Below are 26,789 nucleotides of genomic sequence, written 5' to 3' on the forward strand. Positions count from 1 at the left end.
CCCTGGTTAGTAGTTAGTTGATTTATGTAGATGGTAAAAATTACACAATCACTATTTGAGTGAATCAAGGATGTGTTGCTTGAGACCTGATTTGAAGCGATTGCAATATTTGAATATTTCAATCGCTTCAAAAATCAATAAAGTGTGTTGAATCAACGAAATGCTATGTTTTCACCTTACGGTTACTTAAACTCCTTCACTCAACAGAACCTTCCTATGTGAGGGGCTCTAGTTCAGCTACTGTGTGGGCACTTTTCTCATTGTTTGTTCTGTTTTCTGTGCTCTGTAAAAAGCATAGATATAGTAAACCCTTACTATATCTATGGTTTATGGTTTACTATATCTATGGTTTATGGTTTACTATATCTGTGGTTTATTGTTTACTATATCTATGGTTTATGGTTTACTGTATCTATGGTTTATGGTTTACTGTATCTATGGTTTATGGTTTACTATATCTATGGTTTATGGTTTACTATATCTATGGTTTATGGTTTACTGTATCTACGGTTTATGGTTTACCTATATCTACGGTTTATGGTTTACTATAGCTATGGTTTATGGTTTACTATATCTATGGTTTTTGTTTTACTATATCTACGGTTTATGGTTTACTGTATCTACGGTTTATGGTTTACCTATATCTACGGTTTATGGTTTACTATAGCTATGGTTTAGGGTTTACTATAGCTATGGTTTAGGGTTTACTATATCTATGGTTTATGCTTTACCATATATATGGTTTATGGTTTACTATATCTATGGTTTATGGTTTACTATATCTATGGTTTATGGTTTACTGTATCTATGGTTTATGGTTTACTGTATCTATGGTTTATGGATTACTGTATCTATGGTTTATGGTTTACTATATCTATGGTTTATGGTTTACTATATCTATGGTATATGCTTTATTATATCTATGGTTTATGCTTTACTATATCTATGGTTTATGCTTTACTATATCTATGGTTTATGGTTTACTATATCTATGGTTTACTATATCTATGGTTTATGGTTTACTGTATCTACGGTTTATGGTTTACTGTATCTATGGTTTATGCTTTACTATATCTATGGTTTATGGTTTACTATATCTATGGTTTATGGTTTACTATATCTATGGTTTATGGTTTACTATATCTATGGTTTATGGTTTACTGTATCTATGGTTTATGGTTTACTGTGTCTATGGTTTATGGTTTACTATATCTATGGTTTATGGTTTACTATATCTATGGTATATGCTTTATTATATCTATGGTTTATGCTTTACTATATCTATGGTTTATGGTTTACTATATCTATGGTTTATGGTTTGCCATATCTATGGTTTATGCTTTACTATATCTATGGTTTATGGTTTACTATATCTATAGTTTATGGTTTACTATATCTATAGTTTATGGTTTACTATATCTATGGTTTATGGTTTACTATATCTATGGTTTATGGTTTACTATATCTATGGTTTATGGTTTACTATATCTATGGTTTATGGTTTACTATATCTACGGTTTATGGTTTACTATATCTACGGTTTATGGTTTACTATAGCTATGGTTTAGGTTTTACTATAGCTATGGTTTAGGGTTTACTATATCTATGTGTCATGCAAGTGCCAAGTATTACTGGTACTTTGCCAACAAACATTATGCTTTTTAGCTAAAGCTTTATACAAGCTAATATTATATAGTACTGTCTCATTATAGCTATTAATAATGCTTGTAGCTTTTTACAAAGCTTTTCTATGACCAAACATATAAATACTTGGGTTTTCTGTTATCAAATCAGTTGTCTCTGGAGTGTGCAATAAACCATTTCTCTAATTTAATACTCTATTTAATTGCTTCTGTGCAGAAACATAACAGAAGCTAATTGGCGACAAGGATTTCTCTTTTGAACAGTTACAAAGAGTTTTGTTCAGATTTTATCATTGATAAAATTGATACAAAGAGTTCTAGTTTATTACAAGAGTAACTGTTCAAAATTGCACCACTACAATGGCAGAAGTAGCAGACCTGATCAAGCTAATGCAGAAGCAGCAGGAGGACCAGAGACAGCAGCAAGAGGAGCAGAGAAAGCAGCAAGAAGAGCATAGACAACAGCAGCATGAGGAGTTCAAGCAGCAACAAGAGGAATACAGACGTCAGCAAGATGAAAGAATGGAGGAGAATAAGAAACTGATGGAGCTACTACTACAAAACCTACAACGGAAACAAGAAACAGCTGCAACCGCTGTTCCAGCCTTCCCAGGTTTTGACCCAACAGCAGAGCTACTAACAGATTACATAGACAGATTCAACACATTCATTGCAGCAAATTCTATTCATCAAGACAAGATTGCTGGCACTTTTCTCACCAACCAACAGCCTACACTCTACAAGCAGCTTAGTAATATGGCAGCTCAGCTTTCAACACCCAAGCAGATCAACGACCTCAACATGGATGAAATACTGGAATTTCTCAAAGACCAGTATGACCCTAAGCGCTTCATTGTTAGAGAGCGTTACAAGTATTGGAGTGACATGCAGAGGAAACCTGGAGAAACTATTCAAGAGTTAGCTGCCAGAATTCGTCAAGATGCAACTACATGTGCCTTCATAGACATCACAGATCCATTAGATGAGGCTCTCAGAACAAGATTTATCTGCTCTGTAAACAATGAAGCAGTTCTCAAATCTCTCTTCAAGGTCAAGGACAATGAACTCAACTTCAACAAAGCTATACAAGTAGCACAGGAAACAGAAGAAGCAGCTAAAGTTGCCAAAGACACAGTTTATGGAAACTCGTCTAAAGTCAACAAGGTTGCTCAACAGAAATCAAGATACAAACCAATCCAGAAAAACAACTCTACACCTGACAAGCAGAAGGAAGGAAAGCTATGCTACAGATGTGACCGAACTAACCATACAGCGGATGTCTGCAGATTCAAAGCAGCCACCTGCAACTTTTGTTCTAAACAAGGTCACATAGAAAGAGCATGCAAGAAAAAGAAATCATCTGCAGCAGAAAAACCAGTAAAGATGATAGAATGCACATCAACCAAGATGGTGAAACTTGCTGAAAACATCAAACTGGAGGGAGACAACTTCACACTTGAACTGGACACTGGAGCATGTGACAACTTCATCTGTAAATCAATATGGGAGAAGCTAGGAAAGCCAAACCTAAAACCTACTACAGTTAACTACAAATCAGCCTCAGGACATCTCATAGAGACGCTTGGCAGATGTGAGCTAACTGCCCAATTGGATGCACAGAAAGAAGTCAGACTACCATTTGTGATTAGTGCTGTACAAGATCTCAACCTACTAGGAAGAACTGCTATACAGCAACTAGGCATCTCTATTGATGACAAGCTACAACAGAACCTTGTATCAACAATCACAGAGAACCAGCCAGATGGGAGGTTACAAATCAAGTGTAAGGAGATGTGCAAAGAATTTCCAGAAATATTCAAAGACGAGCTAGGATGTCTCAAGAACTTTGAACTAGAGATAAACTTCAAACCTTCAACAAAGCCAGTCTTCTGCCGACCCAGACCAGTTCCTATTGCCTTGACAGAAGAGCTCAACCAAGCATACGAAGCAGGTGTAGCTAAAGGCATATGGGAACCAACTCAATTCAACCAGTATGGAACACCAGTTGTACCTGTACGCAAATCTACAACAGGTCAAGCTGCAGGGAAGATCAGAGTATGTGGAGACTACTCCAAGACTATCAATAATCAGCTAGAAACACATAGGAAACCTATCCCACTACCAGAAGATCTAATCAGAAAACTAGGTGGAGGCTATTGCTACACAAAGATTGATTTAGCAGATGCCTACAATCAAATATTGTTGGCACCAGAAAGTCAACGACGACTAGCACTATCAACACACCGAGGAGTACTACTACAGAAGAGGTTGCCCTTTGGCATAAGCTCAGCACCAGGGTATTTTCAAGAAATCATGGAGCAACTGACACAAGACCTCCCAGGAGTAGCAGTATACCTAGATGATATACTAGTGAGTGGAGCCAATGCAGAGAGCCATCTACAAAACTTATGTCGACTTCTTCAAAGATTAGAAGAAAGAGGGCTCAGATGTAGAAAAGACAAGTGCTGTTTTGCTCAACCTACAGTAGAGTATCTGGGACACAAACTCACTTCAAAGGGAATCACTAAAGGAAAGAAGGCAGATGCAGTACAACAGATGCCAGTCCCAACAGACTTAACTCAGCTAAGATCTTTCTTAGGAGCTACACAATTCTACAGCAAGTTCATACCCAATCTGTCACAACTCACAGGACCATTGCACAAACTGACACGCAAAGGAGAGACCTGGAAGTGGGGCACTGAACAAGAAAAGAGCTTCAACAAACTGAAAGATATGCTATCAACTGATAGTGTCTTAGCACACTTCAACCCAGATCTTGACATTGGAATCTCATGTGATGCTTCAGAAACTGGACTGGGAGCTGTACTATTTCATCGTTATCCTGATGGAAGTGAGAGACCAATAGCCAATGTTTCAAAAACACTGACCAGCACACAGAGGAAATAGGGACAAATACAAAAAGAAGCTCTCTCAATCATATTTGCTCTAAAGAAGTATCACCAGTACCTGTATGGTCGACGGTTTATCTTGGTAACTGACCACAGACCTCTTCTCACACTTCTAGGACCTACCAAAGGAGTTCCAGCTCTAGCAGCCAACAGACTAGCAAGATGGGCACTGGTACTAAATCAGTATGACTACACCATAGAATACAGATCTACCCAGCATCATCAAAATGCAGATGTCCTCTCAAAACTGCCAGTTGGACCTGATAAAGAGTTTGATGCAAGAGAAGATGAGGATGATGTTGATACAGTATGCACTATTCACACTATTGGACAACAGCTCAACTCTACAGACTACAATGTTCTAGCAAAGGAGACAAAGAAAGACCCAACACTAGCCACAGTAATGCGCTACACAGCAGAAGGATGGCCTGGTAACAAAGAGATGAAGGAGACTCAGCTGTCACTCTTCCACAAGATCTCAGATTCACTTTCTATCACTGAAGGTTGTCTTCTATATGGCAACAGAGTAGTCATTCCTGTCAAGTTACAACAGGAAGTATTAAAGATCCTTCACCTTGGACACTTTGGAATGGAAAGAATGAAGAAGCTAGCTCGAACTGCTGTCTATTGGCCTCGCATTGACTCTGATATAGAGGAGACAAGCCGACAGTGCACTGCCTGTGCTGAACACCAGAAGCTTCCACAGAAGTATCCTATACATCCCTGGATGCTACCTGAGAAGCCATGGAGTCGTCTTCACTTAGATCATGCAGTGAACTTCATGGGCAGCCAATGGCTAGTGATGATAGATGCCTACTCAAAGTATCCATGCATACACAGGACGTCATCTACTTCTACCAGAGCTACCACAGACATCTTAGAGGAGATATTCGCACACTTTGGATACCCTCACACCATAGTCACTGACAATGCTACCAGCTTCACCTCAGGGGAGTTTCAGCAGTGGTGTCAAGAGAGAAGCATTGTTCACCTCACTGGAGCACCCTACCATCCAGCTACAAATGGCGCAGCTGAAAGACTAGTACGATCCTTCAAACAAGCCATGAAGAAATCGTCACTCTCACCTAAATCTGCACTACAACAGTTCCTGATGCACTATAGAAGGACACCACTTCCTACAGGATACTCTCCCAGTCAGCTGCTGAATGGAAGACAGATGAGATGCAAGATTGACACCCTATTGCCATCACCCGCACACATAGCACAGTTTCATCAATCCAGAGAAGTCAACCGATCGGCAGAAAAGACAGTTAGCAAGATACACAGCTACAATCTTGGAGCACCATGCTATGCCTTGTATCATGGACCTAGACGCAACAGACAACCTAGATGGGTTCCAGCCATTGTTACTAAGAGATATGGAACTCGTAGTCTCAATGTCAAAGTGGTACCAAAGGGACCTACTTGGAGAAGACATGTTGAACAACTCAGACCAAGATACTCAACAGAAGAAGATCAAGACCCTGGAGATAAACCTGATATAACAGAGGAGACAAAACTGCAACTACCAGCCCCTACAACTGTAACAGAGCAACCTCCGTCTAGAAGAAGACCACGCAACCCTCGTCTACCTGATGGAGATGAGTATAGCAGAGACAAACCCCGAAGGTCTAAGAGAACCAGAAAGAACCTTTAGCTTAGTGAGGAGGTGTCATGCAAGTGCCAAGTATTACTGGTACTTTGCCAACAAACATTATGCTTTTTAGCTAAAGCTTTATACAAGCTAATATTATATAGTACTGTCTCATTATAGCTATTAATAATGCTTGTAGCTTTTTACAAAGCTTTTCTATGACCAAACATATAAATACTTGGGTTTTCTGTTATCAAATCAGTTGTCTCTGGAGTGTGCAATAAACCATTTCTCTAATTTAATACTCTATTTAATTGCTTCTGTGCAGAAACATAACACTATGGTTTACTATATCTGTGTTTTATTGTTTAATATATCTATGGTTTATGGTTTACTATATCTATGGTTTAGCGTTTACTATATCTATGGTTTATGCTTTACTATATCTATGGTTTATGCTTTACTATATATATGGTTTATGGTTTACTATATCTATGGTTTATGGTTTACTATATCTATGGTTTACTATATCTATGGTTTATGGTTTACTATAGCTATGGTTTAGCGTTTACTATATCTATGGTATATGCTTTATTATATCTATGGTTTATGCTTTACTATATCTATGGTTTATGCTTTACTATATCTATGGTTTATGGTTTACTATATCTATGGTTTACTATATCTATGGTTTATGGTTTACTGTATCTACGGTTTATGGTTTACTGTATCTATGGTTTATGCTTTACTATATCTATGGTTTATGCTTTACTATATCTATGGTTTATGGTTTACTATATCTATGGTTTATGGTTTACTATATCTATGGTTTATGGTTTACTATATCTATGGTTTATGGTTTACTGTATCTATGGTTTATGGTTTACTGTGTCTATGGTTTATGGTTTACTATATCTATGGATTATGGTTTACTATATCTATGGTATATGCTTTATTATATCTATGGTTTATGCTTTACTATATCTATGGTTTATGGTTTACTATATCTATGGTTTATGGTTTACTATATCTATGGTTTATGGTTTACTATATCTATGGTTTTTGGTTTACTATATCTACGGTTTATGGTTTACTGTATCTACGGTTTATGGTTTACTATATCTACGGTTTATGGTTTACTATAGCTTATGGTTTAGGTTTTACTATAGCTATGGTTTAGGGTTTACTATATCTATGGTTTACTATATCTGTGTTTTATTGTTTAATATATCTATGGTTTATGGTTTAATATATCTATGGTTTATGGTTTACTATATCTATGGTTTATGGTTTACTGTATCTATGGTTTATGGTTTACTGTATCTATGGTTTATGTTTTACTATATCTATGGTTTATGGTTGACTATATCTATGGTTTATGGTTTACTCTATCTATGGTTTATGGTTTACTATATCTATGGTTTATGGTTTACTATATCTATGGTTTATAGTTTACTATATCTATGGTTTATAGTTTACTATATCTATGGTTTATGCTTTACTATATCTATAATTAATGGTTTACTATATCTACGGTTTATGGTTTACTGTATCTTTTGTTTATGGTGTACTATATCTATGGTTTATGGTTTACAATATCTACGGTTTATGGTTTACTGTATCTATAGTTTATGGTTTACTATATCTATGGTTTATGGTTTACTATATCTATGGTTTATGGTTTACAATATCTACGGTTTATGGTTTACTATATCTATGGTTTATAGTTTACTATATCTATGGTTTATGGTTTACTATATCTATGGTTTATGGTTTACTATATCTATGGTTTATGGTTTACTATATCTATGGTTTATGGTTTACTATATCTATGGTTTACTATATCTATGGTTTATGGTTTACTATATCTATGGTTTATGGTTTACTATATCTATGGTTTACTATATCTATGGTTTATGGTTTACTATATCTATGGTTTATGGTTTACTATATCTACGGTTTATGGTTTACTGTATCTATAGTTTATGGTTTACTATATCTATGATTTATGCTTTGCTAGATCTACGGTTTATGGTTTGCCGTATCTATAGTTTATGGTTTACTATATCTATGGTTTACTATATCTATGGTTTATGGTTTACTATATCTATGGTTTATGGTTTACTATATCTATGGTTTATGGTTTACTATATCTATGGTTTATGGTTTACTATATCTATGGTTTATGGTTTACTATATCTATGGTTTATGGTTTACTATATCTATGGTTTATGGTTGACTATGGCTTATGGTTTACTATATCTACGGTTTATGGTTTACTGTATCTATAGTTTATGGTTTACTATATCTATGATTTATGCTTTGCTAGATCTACGGTTTATGGTTTACTGTATCTATAGTTTATGGTTTACTATATCTATGGTTTATGGTTTACTATATCTATGGTTTATGGTTTACTATATCTATGGTTTATGGTTTACTATATCTATGGTTTATGGTTTACTATATCTATGGCTTATGGTTTACTATATCTATGGTTTATGGTTTACTATATCTATGGTTTATGGTTTACTATATCTATGGTTTATGGTTGACTATGGCTTATGGTTTACTATATCTACGGTTTATGGTTTACTGTATCTATAGTTTATGGTTTACAATATCTATGGTTTATTGTTTACTATATCTATGGTTTATGGTTTACTATAACTATGGTTTACTATATCTATAGTAAACAGTATTATAGGCTGTATATGTGGTGATGTTCTTTATTAATGTACTTAATACACAACATCTTGTTTCTAGAATCTGTTAGGTTTAAACAAAGCAATGCTTCTTTTCGCACTTGTTTGATTCTTAATATGAAAACTCAGGGATGTGCTTTGGGATTGGTTTTCTAGATTATTCTTTACGGCTAATCTTTATTGTTCATCATTCCTTGTTGTCTACTGCCTTCAGTGTATAAATTTTGTTCCATATCTGAGGGGCAAGAGATTGGTATGCCGTTCAAAACTTCCTGCCAGTGTTTGTAGTCGATCTTGTGTTATCAATATCAGAAAGTTTGCATACACATCAATTTGCCACTTACTCTGATGCCAAGGCAAGCCTTCTTGATCATTGATATTCATGTAAATTGCTACATGGTGTTTATGTTAAGATAATTAGTATACTTACCAGTCTCATGTGCTGTGAGAGGTCGTCATGAGTAATCAGTATGTACATAATTATCCCATGAAGTGGTAAGGTGACTGAATGGGGTAGTGGTAGCATGCTTGCTTTTTAATCCTATGCCTGCGGTTTGATTCCTGTGTGAGGCGATCTTTTTTAAAATGCTCTTAGTGTGGTGTCGGATAGACAGATATTATTATAGTAAAGATTGTGTCAAAAATGGTTAAACATCATCATAGTTATCACTGCTCATGTAGCATGATCACTACTAGCGGTTAGATGATCTCACTAGGAGTGAGTTAGAAAAGTTATTCTGATGAATCTTCATGAGTTGTTAAAAATCTTTGACTGATTATTTGTGTGACTACTACGCGATGAAAGTGAAATTGAATATTCATAAAAATTTAATTATTGAATCTCTGAAGGTACTAAACACCATTTATTATATCAATATTTACAAAGGTTGCTACTAATAATGCATGGCTTTACTGTGTAGTATTTTCAGAAACGGTTTACCATCAGTCGACTTTTTTTTAATTGTAGGCTTGCTGCAGGACTTGTATTTGGGAAAGTGGTTATTTGGGATATTCTGGTATGTAATTGCATTAGGGTTGAGATCTTGTATGTTAACAGTTCAAAAGCTTTAGTTATGGGTAATTTAAACATAGCGTATACGAACATTGTAGGCTGGAAGGGAGTTAGCCATCCTCTACAACCATCAAGTTTCTATAAGTTTATTAAAATCTATTCACTTCCCTGGGCAGTGCACCAAACTGGTCAGCATTGATAAAGATGGTCTCAGTACCATATCCTTTATTTACCTCTAACTTATGTTTTACTTTTGTTGCCATTATTCCCTTTAAATACCCTCCCTTCTCTTTAAATACCCTCCCTTCCCTTTAAATACCCTCCCTTCCCTTTAAATACCCTCCCTTCCCTTTAAATACCCTCCCTTGCCTTTAAATACCCTCCCTTCCTTTTAAATACCCTCCCTTCCCTTTAAATACCCTCCCTTCCCTTTAAATACCCTTCCTTCTCTTTACATACCCTCCCTTTCCTTTAAATACCCTTCCTTCCCTTTAAATACCCTCCCTTACCTTTAAATACCCTCCCTTCGCTTTAAATATTATCCCTTACCGTAAAATACCCTCCCTTCGCTTTAAATACCATCCCTTCCCTTTAAATACCCTCCCTTCCCTTTAAATACCATCCCTCTCCTTTAAATACCCTCCCTTCGCTTTAAATACCCTCCCTTCGCTTTAAATACCATTCCTTTCCTTTAAATACCCTCCTTTCCCTTTAAATACCTTCCCTTTAAATACCATCCTTCTCCTTTAAATACCCTCCCTTCGCTTTAAATACCCTCCCTTCGCTTTAAATACCATTCCTTTCCTTTAAATACCCTCCTTTCCCTTTAAATACCTTCCCTTTAAATACCCTTCCTTCCCTTTAAATACCCTTCTTTCCCTTTAAATACCCTTCTTTCCCTTTAAATACCCTTCTTTCCCTTTAAATACCCTTCCCTTTAAATATTCTCCCTTCTCTTTAAATACCCTCCCTTCATTTTAAGTACCCTTCCTTCCCTTTAAATACCCTTCCTTCTCTTTAAATACCCTCCCTTCCCTTTAAATACTCTCCCTTCCCTTTAAATACCCTCTCTTACTTTTGAATACCCTCTCTTACTTTTGAATACCCTCCCTTCCCTTTAAATACCCCTCCTTCTTCTTAAATACCCCTCCTTCTCTTTAAATATCCTCCCTACCCTTTAAATACCCTTCCTTCCCTTTAAATACCCTCCCTTCCCTTTAAATACCCTCCCTTCCCTTTAAATATCCTCCCTTCCCTTTAAATACCCTTCCTTCCCTTTAAATACCCTCTCTTATTTTTGAATACTCTCTCTTACTTTTGAATACCCTCCCTTCCCTTTACCCTTGTATTCTCTGTGACATCACCTTTACCCTTGTATTCTCTGAGGCATCACCTTTACCCTTGTATTCTCTGTGGCATCACCTTTACCCTTGTATTCTCTGTGGCATCACCCTTACCCTTGTATTCTCTGTGGCATCACCTTTACCCTTGTATTCTTTGTGGCATCACCTTTACCCTTGTATTCTTTATGGCATCACCTTTACCCTTGTATTCTCTGTGGCATCACCCTTACCCTTGTATTCTCTGTGGCATCACCTTTACCCTTGAATTCTTTGTGGCATCACCTTTACCCTTGTATTCTTTGTGGCATCACCTTTAGCCTTGTATTCTTTGTAGCATCACCTTTAGCCTTGTATTCTCTGTGGCATCACTTTTATCCTTGTATTCTCTGTGGCATCACCTTTACCCTTGTATTCTCTGTGGCATCACCCTTACCCTTGTATTCTTTGTGGCATCACCTTTACCCTTGTATTCTTTGTGGCATCACCTTTAGCCTTGTCTTCTCTGTGGCATCGCCTTTAATAATCAACATCAACAAAATTGGTTTGAAAATAGAAAATATTCGTCTAATACTCATGACATTATAACTTTCTGTATCCTTTGCTTTGGGACTCTCGTAATCTTTCTGTTTGTTACTACTTATTTGCTGTTTGGTGAACATTTCTTAACCACCACTACACATCTGGGACTTGGAAAGTAGAGAGATGCTGAAGTGTTTCATGTTGAGTCAAGATATATCTGTGAGGTTAGTGTATGACACCTTTTAAATGATGGCTTGTGTTTGTCAAACAGGTCCAGCTTATTGCACTCACATTTGCCTCTACTTGGCTTTTAAGCTTCCAGTTATTTTCCTTATTGGATCCATGATTATCTAATAATTGGCATGATATATTTATTTGATTTCTGTCAGCAAAATAATTCTCTAAAGTTACTCGGCCAATTTTTATACCTAACTATCTTTTCATGCAGATATTTAGTTTGCGCGATCAGCAGCCGTTACCCTTTGCAAATGCAAAACATAGCATAGCCATTTTTAGGTTTTTCCAGCTTGTTTAGCGACAGCTATTAGCAATAATTTTTAGATTTTTTAAACAAAGTAAATATGTCTGTTTATATGTTATTTATAAAACAATTTGAATTTGTAAACAAACTAATTTTTCCATGAGTCTAGAAAACAAAGTAATTGTACAGCCAAACTTTAAAAGTTCTGTCCGGTACTGTTAATCTAATAATCACTCAGGAATATCTCCTTGCAATACCTTGAGTTTTACCTGAAAATACCTTGAGTGTTGCCTGGTGATGCTTTGAATGTTACCTAGTGATACCTTTGAGTTTTACATGACAATACCTTGAGTGTTCCCTGACGATACCTGGTGATACCTCAAGTGTCTCCTGTTCATGTTTTAAGTGTCTGCTGGCCGTGTCTTGAGTATCTTCTGATATTATCCTTGTCTGATCTTTGACAGGATGAGAGTAAATGAAGGTATTGAAATGTTTATTTGTGGTCTGCTCCCATCCCAATGCTAACCACAAGGTCTGTGCGCGCTATCACTCAATTCAGTGATTAGCTATGCAACGATGGGCTGCTATGGCATCATTTTGCCATGAGAGGCCAACGCAATCATTGCTAGTGACGACGCGGTGGACTTTTAACATGTTGAACTTTGACACCGATGATCGCAGCTGTTAGCACCTTGATTGGTTGCTTGTTGACCGCATCAGATCCGATTGCAACAGTTGTGAAGATTCGTGTCAATTCATATTGCATGCATGGTGAAGAACTATGCTGGTGATGAATTACATAATCAGATAATTAAAAAGATGAAAAGGGCTCCCTCCTGATATCAGGAATGCAATTTCACAACTTCTATTGATTGTTGGTTAGCGGTCACCTACAGCTAATCGCTCTAGTGTGTGGGTACACCTTATCATTGATATTACAACAGCTAATCATTGCAATCCATCATGTGGCTAAACATTGATTTGAGCGATAGTGTGCATGGGTCTTTAGAGTCCCTGTTCAACTTCTAACTCTAACTTAGTTTATAGATACATTTACTTTGAAAGCTCCTTTGTATTTCATCTGCACTTGTATTGACACAGTAATAAGTACACAGGATACAGTAATCCCTCCTGCTTCGCAAGATTAAGTTACTGACCCACGCGTGAAATCGAAATTTCCATGAAATAGAAAATAGATTTTTTGAAGTACCAGCCATAGTTGTAATACTTCGAAACATAAACAGATTTCTGAACTTTTGAAATCACTATATGTGTAACCGTTTACCTGTGGCATACATCTATAATAGTATGTTATATGTAGTAACAATATTCTCTAGTGACAAATGAGAATGCAACTTCGAAATATGAGTGTAGTGAAAATCAAAGAAATTAAGTAAATGCTAAAAAGCTAAAAAATTTGAGCCAATCAGCATCCGGATAGCAAAATGACGAAAATGGCTTATAGAAAAGTCTCTGTAAAATTGTGAGATTGTCAAATCGCATTCAATAGTTAAATTTGATCTCAGGTGTCTACCTGAAATGTTATTTTTATTGACGACATCAACCAGCTCATTGCTGTGGCACCGCCATTTTCGTGCCTTAGCAGGGAGAAAACACAGTGCGTTACAGTATATGCGTATACAAATCAAGGTCATGGAAAAACAATGATTCAGCAAAGCCATCAAACTTGAAGCCATAAAGTAGGATAGATTACTTACTTTACGTCTGTCCTGATTGTCATTCATAGACATTATATTTTGTTCGTGCTACAAATTCCTATGTTTAAGACAGTCTTCCACACTTTCTGATTCCTTTGCAAATCGGTTTATCTTGGTGTTATTATTAATTCATCTGCTACTTTTCTATGAACTATTATGTGGTACTCCCTGCCCCAAGGACATTCTGAGGCAGTAGTAACTTTATTTGAATCATCATATGTATTACAGGCTGATGTTGCACATACCTTGACTAGAGTTTCCTGATGTTATAACTCTATTGTTTGGGCACTCAAAGCTGCAGCTCTGCCAGATGAGTTCCCACCAGCTTCAAGAGCCCTTCTCGACTCAAGATAATGGTAGAACTAATGCTAAAGGTTAGCCCAAGTCATCTTACCCACTGCTGAATTATAAATGAAGTTACAAGTTGTATGATTTTCATTCTTGTCTAGTTTCTAGTCATTTTAACATAACTTATGGCTTCCACAGCCTGACATAAAGGACAGCAGCATTCTAGAATATTCTAGAAGATGAATATAAGACCACTCTATTGGATATCACATTCTAATCTTTTTTACAATGATAAGAGCCGTGTCAGTCTGTCTGCTGGAAGCCAGGGTTAAATTTTACTATAAAATAATGCTTTCTGTAGTAATCGAACTAATAACTTGCTGTGTAGTCGATGGACACTCTAACACTTCCGCTAATCGACCATCTTCTGCCATTGCAAAATAATTATGTATATAATTACCATCAAACCTCTATTTGACCGCTACTACAGAAGAAAGGTTTCAAAATATTTTTTGTGCTTTATCGCAGAAAAAGTGAACAGAAGTAATATAGGCGCAGGCTGACCAAAATACTATTTATTGATGATCTTTCATGGTACGCTAGACTGCCGGGGTAGTTATCATCATAATTCAGGCAAACTAAACAATCAAAACTAAAAGGAACTAATGAAGTCAGAAGTACCACTGTATCACTGGTGGTACCAGTACCACTTTATCATTGATACAATCAGTGATGAGGTGGTATATCTCAGTACCACTTTACCACTGATTGTACCAGTGATGAGGTGGTACTGAGATTACCACCACATCACTGATTGTATCAATAATAAAGTGGTACTGACATGTATCACTTCATCACTGATTGTAACGGTGATGCGGTGGTACATCTCAGTACCACCTCATCACTGGTACTATCAGTGGTAAAGTGGTACTGAGATGTACCACTTCATCACTGATTGTATCAATGATGTAGTGGTACTGACACGTACCACTAGTGACAAAGTGGTACTTCTAACTTCATTAGTTCAATAAGATTGTATCAATTGATTACTGGTACAATCAGTGATGAAGCGGTATATCTCAGTACCAGTGGTATACCAGTGGTACACTCAAGGACTGAGTACATTATAATTCATTGCCAAGTTGTTATCTAGACATTGCCAGCACTGCTGCTTTCTCTACCTCTGCTAGCTGTCTTTGTTTGTAGGTTAACCGAGGTTGTTACTCTCTACATTGTTGTCTAAGTTGCAACCATTTTTGAACTGTAAACTTTCCTTATGCATTCCAATGCTGTATGAAGCACATGTGTGTTGTGTGTAATGGATATTGTGTTCTATTATGCTATCACAAATGAGTGGTTTTCCATTATATATAGATGATGTTGTGAATCTTCTGGAATCTTCTGGACATGTTGTGTGCATCTCTGGCCATGCTGTAGGTGAGTACCGTATGACTTGTTATGCACTGTGTTACCAGCATTACCAGTTGATCGCATCCAAATGTTGCCATCTCGGTTGCAGATGGCTTAAAACGTTTCGTACTTCCTTTTGCCTTTATATTCCCTGTTTCTACTTTCTATCAAAAAGTTTTTTTCAAAAAGGTAATACAATGTAAGGGCGCGTCGTTATGATAATGAGTCCAAGGTCAAGTCTTTATGATAATGAATCCAAGGTCACGTCTTTATCATAATGCGTGTAAGGTCAAGTCTTTATGATAATGAGTCCAAGGTCAAGTGTTTATGATAATGAATCTAAGGTCAAGTCTTTACCATAATGAGTCCAAGGTCAAGTCTTTATGATAATGAATCCAAGGTCACGTCTTTATCATAATGCATGTAAGGTCAAGTCTATGATAATAAGTCTAAGGTCAAGTCTATGATAATGAGTCTGAGGTCAAGTCTTTATCATAATGAGTCAAAGGTCAAGTCTTCATCATATTGGATCCTTATCACTTAACACTAACTACTCTCCTTTCTCTTTATAAATATATTATCATACATAAAGAAGAATTAGTTCATTGTAGAAACCCACTTAGTTCCTAGTCGACCTTAACTTTTATCATTACTCATTTCTTTTTGATAAAAAACAGTGAAAGAATTGTGATGCGCAGCTTTTAAATGAATTTTCTAAATATAAGATACTAATAAAATGATGATTGCACTCATTTTATATACAGTAGTAGTTCATTTATCATGCTCTGGTTGGTCAAATCCATCCACTTGTTTTTGCCCTTGTTTTTTGCAGCAAATACTTTGTGATAGTTTATTAATCGCAAGCGACTGATTCCTTGTACATTAGGTGGTGCTCTCAGTGTTTCTATGAGATAGATTATATACTTATAACATTAGGTGATGCTCTCAGTGTTTCTATGAGATAGATTATATACTTATAACATTAGGTGGTGCTCTCAGTGTTTCTATGAGATGGATTATATACTTATAACACTAGGTGGTGCTCTCAGTGTTTCTATTAGATGGATTATATACTTATAACAGTAGGTGGTGCTCTCAGTGTTTCTATGAGATGGATTATATACTTATAACAGTAGGTGGTGTTCTCAGTGCTTCTATGAGATGGAATATACACTTATAACATTAGGTGGTGCTCTCAGTGTTTCTATGAGATTGATTATATACTTATGACAGTAGGTGGTGCTCTCAGTGTTTCTATCATATGGGTTATATACTTATAACAGTTGGTGGTGCTCTCAGTGTTTCTATGAGATGGATTATATACTTATAACAGTAGGTGGTGCTCTCAGTGTTTCTATGAGATGGATTATATACTTATAACATTAGGTGGTGCTCTCAGTGTTTCTATGAGATGGATTATATACTTATAACAGTAGGTGGTGCTCTCAGTGTTTCTATGAGATGGATTATATACTTATAACAGTAGGTGGTGCTCCCAGTGTTTCTATGAGATAGATTATATACTTATAACAGTAGGTGGTGCTCTCAGTGTTTCTATGAGATAGATTATATCCTTATAACAGTAGGTGGTGCTCTCAGTGTTTCTATGAGATGGATTATATACTTATACTAGCTGTGCTTCCCGGCGTTGCCCGGGTATTAAAAATCAGCTCGTAAATAATGAGAAGTAATGAGAGTTACCTGCCACTTGCTATTAGCCTGGCATGTTGCCAATGGGAAATTTGAGTAAGCTTACTAATGAGAGCTTTTCGCCTCCGTGATGTTACGCAATCACCCTGTGTAGTGCGCGAAACCGTTTGGTATTTGCTCTCATATTGCGACATATGTCAGCTCGCTAACACATCAATATCAGTGGCCTAATTGGTACGAGGTCGGACTGGTGAAGGGGAGGGTCCGAGATCAAATCTTCTTTGGTACGGATTCTTTATTCCAAGATTATAATAATACCTAAAGCTGGACATACCGAAAACAGACGTCATAAAACAGACGACAAACTTGGAGAAATATATAGATTGTAACCATCATTAATTATTTTGCCACCATTATATATATACCATATATGGCATTAAGTACATTATCATAACTTTCAAGCCACAGTCTATAAAAAATGTTTTGAAATCAAATTTATCAGCATTAAATTTTACACCAGCTTGCGCCATAAAAATTCCACAACAATTCCACTGTTGCAAGATGAGCTTGGTCACTTTTTTGACTAATTTTAATACAACCATGATCACATTCAAGTCAGATAATTGACCAACATTATTACAGCTTACAGCATTATTATTACTTCTAAAATAAAAATACTCCCAGCAGTGTTATTGCTCAATAAAAATCACCGAAAGCCTTTAAATCTAAAATTAGTGAAACCCTTGCAAGCAAAAAATTGCAATGGAGAATACAGTTTTTGCAAAATGAAACTACGCCCGGGATGGGTTGAAAACATATTTTTTATTGGCCTAACACATGCCGATAGTTGTTTAATTTTGTTCGAGCACGAATACGATAGTCTAATTAATCAACTACTCACTAATCAGAAAGGTTTGTATGAAGCCTACTAAAGTCGCACCATGCGGATCTTGGCCCTACGCAAACGCTTTGCCAAGCGAGCCGTACTGGGCTGCTTGTGGTAGTGAAGGAGTAGAATAATTGATAAACGATTAATATTTACTACTAGCGTAATAATGTTGATAGTGTTCATAATGTACACATTCTTATCAGCTGTATTTGAAGCAATGACGGTTAGTGACTGTTTGTTTTTATAGACATATGAGAAGCAATGGGATACCAATGGTAGACTTACACTACAGCATGTAGATATTCTAGCTCGACCTGATGAGAAGTCACTCTTCTGTTCTGCTACCAGACTATCAGGTGTTTGTTACACACTTTTGTTTTACACAATCTTCCTCCACTCTCCAGATTATGTAGCCTTGTTTGAAAACACAGAAATAAGGGTAAAGCGATAGAGTTGAGCATTTTACAGATATTTGTTTCCTACCGATAAGTTCTCTCTGGTGCTGTTCCTGTTCTATACTTTCCATTCTATTAAATAATCCATAATTCTGCCACTATCTTATCTCTAATTCATCTTCATTGGATAATCTATCTTCGCTCTTGACTGTATTTAGTCTGAATTGTTTTTAGAGGATAAGTTTGCAGTCGGGACACTATCAGGAGAAGTGTTGGTATGTAAAATTAATCACAGGATGGAACCAACTGAATATCCTGCCTTCCTCTCAGATTTTCCTGTAAACTGCCTTTTGAAGTTGCATGGCGTAAGTCATTTCTTACCTTTATTTTTGTGTTTTATTATTTGCTGAGTTAGTTGCATGTGACCCTCACTTAACAAGGTCATTGTTTTGTAAAGTGAACTAGATGGTGAGGTAAACAAATGACGAGAACCCGCTGACTACATTTGGTAGATTAATAAGCTAATCAGCAACACAGTGGTGATTATATTGCTGACATATTACCATTGAGTGTAGTAGCAGCAGGCCTGTTCAAACAGAGTAACACCCTGATTGGTTTGTTTCTTGCTCTTATAATCTTGCTATTTCCGGTTACACGCACATGGAAATCCCAATTTCATTCCAGTAAATATATCGGTTGATTTTTGTTTACTGCAAGCGCAAGCTCCGTTCTGTGTCTATGTCTCTATGTATGATTTACGTCAAGCTTTCAAACCTCATACAATGTTTCTTGTATGGAAGTTCAGTGTTGATATGTCACATGAGGACATCTCAGCATTCTTCTGACATTCATCTAGTCTAATTGTTGATGTGAGCCATATACGTTTAAAACATGATAGTGTTACTTTTTCACCATAAGAACTGACTGGAACGGAGGAGCGAGTTTTGACTTGTCTGATGAGTAGTTTGAAATTAGTTCTGTTATAAAGCTTTTCTATTTATTTTACTCATGACTGGTATCTAATTGTCCAAAACATGTTCATAGAATAATCTCTATAAAACCCTTTTGGGAAGGCGTAACCTACTCTTGAGCAGAAACTGGTAGAGCAGGAGTCAAGACAATTCCATTGTGTACATAAGTTGTATAGGGAAGATTTATTGTTCCATCAGTTTCTCAGTTGTGTTCTACACCAAGCTTGCTCAACCGTTGGTACCTGTATTATTATTATACTTAATTTCTTTGGTTGTGTCTGGCAAGCTGGCTGGCATCGAATGGCTTGCTGTCTGAGCATTAATTACAGTTCATATGTTTGCGCAGGACTTGCTGCTGGTTGCCTATGAGAAAAGCCTCCACGTTGTCTCTTTGCTTTCTGGAAAGTGTGGTTATGCACAGACATTCTCTTCCTTTCTTGGCCTTGTATACTATGTTCCAGCAAGGTATTCTTGAGTTTCTGTTTAGTTTTAACTCTTCAAAGTCAGCAAGCTGGCTTTCTGACAATGCGCAGTTCATTTGCTTGTTGCATGGCTACCACTAACAGTAACTACAGTGAAACTCGGATAACTCAAACTTCAAGGGACCGAGCAAAAGTGTTCGAATTATCAGAGTGTTCAAGTTATCAGAACACTGTCACAAGTCCATGTATTTACTTATTTATTAGTAGATACATGAACATATACAAACTATAATATAAATCAAAAGCACAAATGGCTTGTTTCAAATTAAATGCTTCTAATGTAAAGTTTAAAACGTTTTTATCAAAAAGTATAGAGATTTCTCTATCACTTGAGATTGGTTTGTTGTTTGAGGTGATGTTATTGCTAGGACGTTTTTTAGATTGACATTGGCAAAACTTGATCGTTGCTGAAATGCTCAAAGAAAAGACATATTTTTCTTTTGAGCGTTTTACCCACGATCAATTTTGCCGATCTTTCTTGAAGTTTATAGAAAGATTACTTTACTTTACCTGGGATTCGTTGAGAGCAACACTCCGAGGCAGTTCAATTAAAAGTTTTACGAGGTTTTACGGTACATTGTATATCACTCACGCTTTTTGAATGGATACTTATTGAATGTACACACGTATTTTGTGTTTAGGTCAAACAATGAATAGTTTTTTTAGCTAAGACAACGTATACGTTTGACTACCACAATTCTTAAGACGTTTTAAACATTCAACATTCCGACGTTAATTCAACACGGAATCAACGTCGGAAAACTATTCATCACGGGCTAGCCGGGTCACGCACTCAAGGATTTTCGCCACGCAAATACAAAACAAAAACAACATGCTGTTTTTGTTTTGTATGTGCGTGGCGAAAATCCTTGCGCCCGTGACCCAGCTAGCCCGTTCTATTCATCGTATAGCAGTATAAATCAAATTTCACCAAACCTTTAGAACAGTCAATGACAAAAATATTTTGCCGATGGAGGTAATAACGACGCTTATGAATTACGAAAAGTTGAGGTTTACCTCTATGGCTAGGAATAAAGTGATTTTCTAAAGCGATAGCAACCGTTTCGGTAGCCGTTGGGCAAAAAACAGTTCGTTATAACAGTGTTGAATTCGAGTTATATAGAGCCATTTATCATTGCGTGGGAACGGACCAAGCAAATCCAGTCGAGTTAACCATGTGTTCGCTATATCCGAGGGCGAGTTATCCATGTTTCACTGTATATAGTTTTTTGGCTGTTTCCACAAATTCTCTACAAGATACAACTTATTGAAAACCCTATATCGCTAAAGTGAGTGTTTTTATTTTTCTAAAATTGGTAAGCAGTAAAACTTCCGAAGCCAAGTATCCGGTTTAATTTTTCTCACCGCTATGAAATGGTTAACACCATGAACAGGAATTTCGTTGTGTAAAATTTTCAGATGTATAAAATTCTGTTTTAACCAGTCAATAGCATTTTGGCCAAGTTTTTGATCAACGGATCTGACTGTTTAGTTACCCATCTTATCATATTTGACACTTTTGGAAGTTTCTCAGAAAGTATTACCTATAAAAATGATTTTTTTAAATAGCCTAGAAATAGCCCAAATCGACAATTTTTTTTGTACAAGCTTTCAAAGAACCTCCTCACTATAAGCTTCAAAAAATACAAAAGAGTATTGATCACACAACTTCTACAATCCCAGTTAGAACTCCGCGTTGTGTTCGATGAAAACTTGTCCTCTGTAGTGCAAAATAATAAAGCTACTATGATGACAAGGATTCGGTGCTCAGTATGATGTACATGACTAACATCAGAGGTCACAAAACATGTGTGACACTACATTTTTGTTCTTATACCTATAAGCTCTTGCACTTTAGGTGCGATTTGGAAATTATTTCTTTAAACCATTTTTTTCTGATTTTATGAAATGAAAAAAATTGTAAAGTTAACTATTTAATGTATCGCTAAGAAGAGAATTCTGTTCCTAGCGTCAATTTAAAGAGTTGAACTATCCTAGTCATATAACATACTACCAGAGTTGTATGAGTCATTGAGCATGCCAACTTTAAAGAGTTAAAATATCCTAGTCATATAACATACTACCAGAGTGGCATGAGTCATTGAGCATGCCAACTTTAAAGAGTTAAAATATCCTAGTCATATAATATACTACCAGAGTGACATGAGTCATTTAGCATGCCAACTTTATAGAGTTAAAATGTTGTAGTCATATAACATACTACCAGAGTGACATGAGTCATTTAGCATGCCAACTTTAAAGAGTTAAAATATCCTAGTCATATAACATATTACCAGAGTGGCATGAGTCATTAAGCATGCCAACTTTAAAGAGTTAAAATATCCTAGTCATATAACATACTACCAGAGTGACATGAGTCATTTAGCATGCCAACTTTAAAGAGTTAAAATATCCTAGTCATATAACATACTACCAGAGTGGCATGAGTCATTAAGCATGCCAACTTTAAAGAGTTAAAATATCCTAGTTATATAACATACTACCAGAGTTGTATGAGTCATTAAGCATGCCAACTTTAAAGAGTTAAAATATCCTAGTCATATAACATACTACCAGAGTGGCATGAGTCATTAAGCATGCCAAGTTTAAAGAGTTAAAATATTCTAGTCATATAACATACTACCAGAGTGGCATGAGTCATTAAGCATGCCAAGTTTAAAGAGTTATAATATCCTAGTCATATAACATACTACCAGAGTGGCATGAGTCATTAAGCATGCCAACTTTAAAGAGTTAAACTATCCTAGTTATATAACATACTACCAGAGTTGTATGAGTCATTAAGCATGCCTACTTTAAAGAGTTAAAATATCCTAGTCATATAACATACTACCAGAGTGGCATGAGTCATTAAGCATGCCAACTTTAAAGAGTTAAAATATCCTAGTTATATAACATACTACCAGAGTTGTATGAGTCATTAAGCATGCCAACTTTAAAGAGTTAAAATATCCTAGTCATATAACATACTACCAGAGTGGCATGAGTCATTGAGCATGCCAACTTTAAAGAGTTAAAATATCCTAGTCATATAACATACTACCAGAGTGGCATGAGTCATTGAGCATGCCAACTTTAAAGAGTTAAACTATCCTAGTCATATAACATACTACCAGAATGACATGAGTCATTGAGCATGCCAACTTTAAAGAGTTAAACTATCCTAGTCATATGACATACTACCAGAGTGGCATGAGTCATTGAGCATGCCAACTTTAAAGAGTTAAAATATCCTAGTCATATAACATACTACCAGAGTGGCATGAGTCATTGAACATGCCAACTTTAAAGAGTTAAAATATCCTAGTCTTATAACATACTGACAGAGTGGCATGAGTCATTAACCATGCCAACTTTAAAGAGTTAAAATATCCTAGTTATATAACATACTACCAGAGTTGTATGAGTCATTAAGCATGCCAACTTTAAAGAGTTCAAATATCCTAGTCATATAACATACTACCAGAGTGGCATGAGTCATTAAGCATGCCAAGTTTAAAGAGTTATAATATCCTAGTCATATAACATACTACCAGAGTGGCATGAGTCATTAAGCATGCCAACTTTAAAGAGTTAAACTATCCTAGTTATATAACATACTACCAGAGTTGTATGAGTCATTAAGCATGCCTACTTTAAAGAGTTAAAATATCCTAGTCATATAACATACTACCAGAGTGGCATGAGTCATTAAGCATGCCAACTTTAAAGAGTTAAAATATCCTAGTTATATAACATACTACCAGAGTTGTATGAGTCATTAAGCATGCCAACTTTAAAGAGTTAAAATATCCTAGTCATATAACATACTACCAGAGTGGCATGAGTCATTGAGCATGCCAACTTTAAAGAGTTAAAATATCCTAGTCATATAACATACTACCAGAGTGGCATGAGTCATTGAGCATGCCAACTTTAAAGAGTTAAACTATCCTAGTCATATAACATACTACCAGAATGACATGAGTCATTGAGCATGCCAACTTTAAAGAGTTAAACTATCCTAGTCATATGACATACTACCAGAGTGGCATGAGTCATTGAGCATGCCAACTTTAAAGAGTTAAAATATCCTAGTCATATAACATACTACCAGAGTGGCATGAGTCATTGAGCATGCCAACTTTAAAGAGTTAAAATATCCTAGTCTTATAACATACTGACAGAGTGGCATGAGTCATTAACCATGCCAACTTTAAAGAGTTAAAATATCCTAGTCATATAACATACTACCAGAGTTGTATGAGTCATTTAGCATGCCAACTTTAAAGAGTTAAAATATCTTAGTCATATAACATACTACCAGAGTGGCATTAGTCATTGAGCATGCCAACTTTAAAGAGTTAAAATATCCTATTCATATAACATACTACCAGAGTGGTATGAGTCATTAAGCATGCCAACTTTAAAGAGTTAAAATATCCTAGTCATATAACATACTACCAGAGTGGCATGAGTCATTAAGCATGCCAACTTTAAAGAGTTAAAATATCCTAGTCATATAACATACTACCAGAGTGGCATGAGTCATTAAGCATGCCAAGCCTAAAGAAATATTTTATTTCAGCTCATCAAGCATTTTTTGGGCAACCTGCAGCAAATGCCATCATACTGAAAAAACAGTGCTTCACCATTATTCAGGGTAAAAGTATAAAAGTTTGTAAGTTTTTACAAAACTCGTAAAAACATTTACAGCAGCAGCATATCCATTTAGCATTTGTTCATCATTTTTTTCATGACTCAAAATATACTGGAATACTATAATTAGTATCATTGAGTTGTTGATTTGCATCAAAATCATTTATGACCTACCGACAAACGAGCCATATCGTTTTTTGCGATATCGTTCTAATAAAATTTGTCATTAAATAACGAAGAAAGTAGGTAAAGATATTTGAAAACAGTTACAAATGAAAGTAAAATTTCTGGTCTAATATCCTGTACAAAAAGTTAATTTGATTACTTAGAAACAGCTTTCGTAAACAAAGTCATGTGAGGGCCGAAAAACCGGCCGCTAGGGATTCTGACACACCCTACACAAAGCCGGAAAACCGGTCGATAGTTCAAAGGGTTAAGATAGGCATGGTTCTACATCTATGTACATCTGAGAATTTACCTTTGCCCTGAATGGTTTGTCCGATTTGAATTTCCGATCCTGAAAATCAAATAGATCAGACCAAATTTTAACTGACATACCTACATGTACATCACTTCCGTGAATAATTAGTTTAAATGGATGCAGGACAAATGTGCTTCCTACATTTAATAACCATCTAAACTACAGTTAGAATTCCTTATTAACAGTTTATGACTTGTTTGAATGCAGCTGCATTCTGCTATGACTAAATTTGATGTTAAACATAGCTGTAACAGTAACTAGCGTCTGGTAAAATGTAACTTTTTTCATCACTCTACTAGGTGATAAAATTACAAAAAAGTTGATTCAAAATAATTCTTCGATGCTTACTCAATAAAACTATACGCTTTATGTTTCTTTTTTATGGAAAATATTTTTGTCAGGACCAGATGATTTACTTAAAAATTGAAGTGTTATTTGTCCACCATAGTAGAGACTTATCAAAGGATCGTCTACCCTAAAGTCTTATTTTATATGAAAAATAAACTCGAACTTTATAAAACTCGTTTAATGAGGCTCTGAGGTTGCTTCAAGAAGAATGTTAGCGACTTGGGTTTATCATCGGCCGAGTGTAACAAAACGTTTAGAAAGGACTTTTTGTGGCATCGTCAGCTTTGAACAAAAGACTGTTACTAAAGTTTCATGGTTAAAGTAATCTAATCTTTGTTGAGTGGTTGTAACATTTAGCTTTATTAATTAAATCTGTCTCATCTATAATCATCACACCTAAAGGAGTTGGCAGACAAATCTAAATTTTTGGAATAAAGTGGTGTGCATCATAGATGGGCCAGGAAAGATATTTCTTGCATCCAAAATTTGCTAGAATTACCCAGAACACCTTTTTTATATGTTTTTGTCTATAACTGATACAATTAAGAAATAAAATACATATTCATTAACAATAGTTTATTACCTAGTATAAACTTATCATATTACATAAATTATATGTAAGGTACTGAATGACGTGCCCTTGGGTAGACAACATCTACAATTATTACGCTTTCATAGTAGCAGTGTGATGGCTCAAGTCACAAATATGGTACTGTTTATCCTAGCATATTAAGCCAATTCTGAGAATGCAAAATTCTCTTTACTAGACTTACGGGTCCAGCTTATGCCCGTGTAACTCTGATTGAAAGCAAACGAAATGACATGTTAGCTTAATTTCAACAACTGTAACTCGAGCCACGCTAAGCATGTGGCTAGTAGTCTTTTACTTGCAGTTTGCTTTCTGCAGTAGGGATGACACTTCAAAAAATTCCGAATGTTCATTGAAAAAGAATGCACCGGCACCTGTAGCCTTATTCTGTCCAGTTTTTGTTCTCACGGTAAGAGCGGGTAAGGTGTGCAGCCATGCGAGGCAGTCCTTGCTTGGTAATAGTAGGCTATGATGGCAATAACATTCATGGTTGGTCATACACATAATTCCTAGCATTGCATGAATAGTATCGCTAGTACAGATCTTACCATAGAAATGTCTGATTTACCCATGAAATGGGTAACTATTTTTTTAACTATATCTTTTTTAACTATAACTTAATTTAACTATTCGGAAAAACCAAATATTTGACATTGGAGCATATAAGTTGTCATTACATTTGACCATATTAATTAGCATAAAA

General features: G+C 35.9%; 1 protein-coding gene across 1 annotated transcript in view; it reads left to right on the forward strand.

Annotated features, from left to right (window-relative positions):
- Nucleotides 1-26,789, forward strand: part of LOC137389556 (uncharacterized) — a 386,829-nt gene that overhangs the window by 351,691 nt on the left and 8,349 nt on the right. The window lies entirely within an intron of this gene.

This window comes from Watersipora subatra, chromosome 3 (genome assembly GCF_963576615.1).
Source record: "Watersipora subatra chromosome 3, tzWatSuba1.1, whole genome shotgun sequence".
In the NCBI taxonomy this organism is placed as follows: Eukaryota; Metazoa; Bryozoa; class Gymnolaemata; order Cheilostomatida; family Watersiporidae; genus Watersipora; species Watersipora subatra.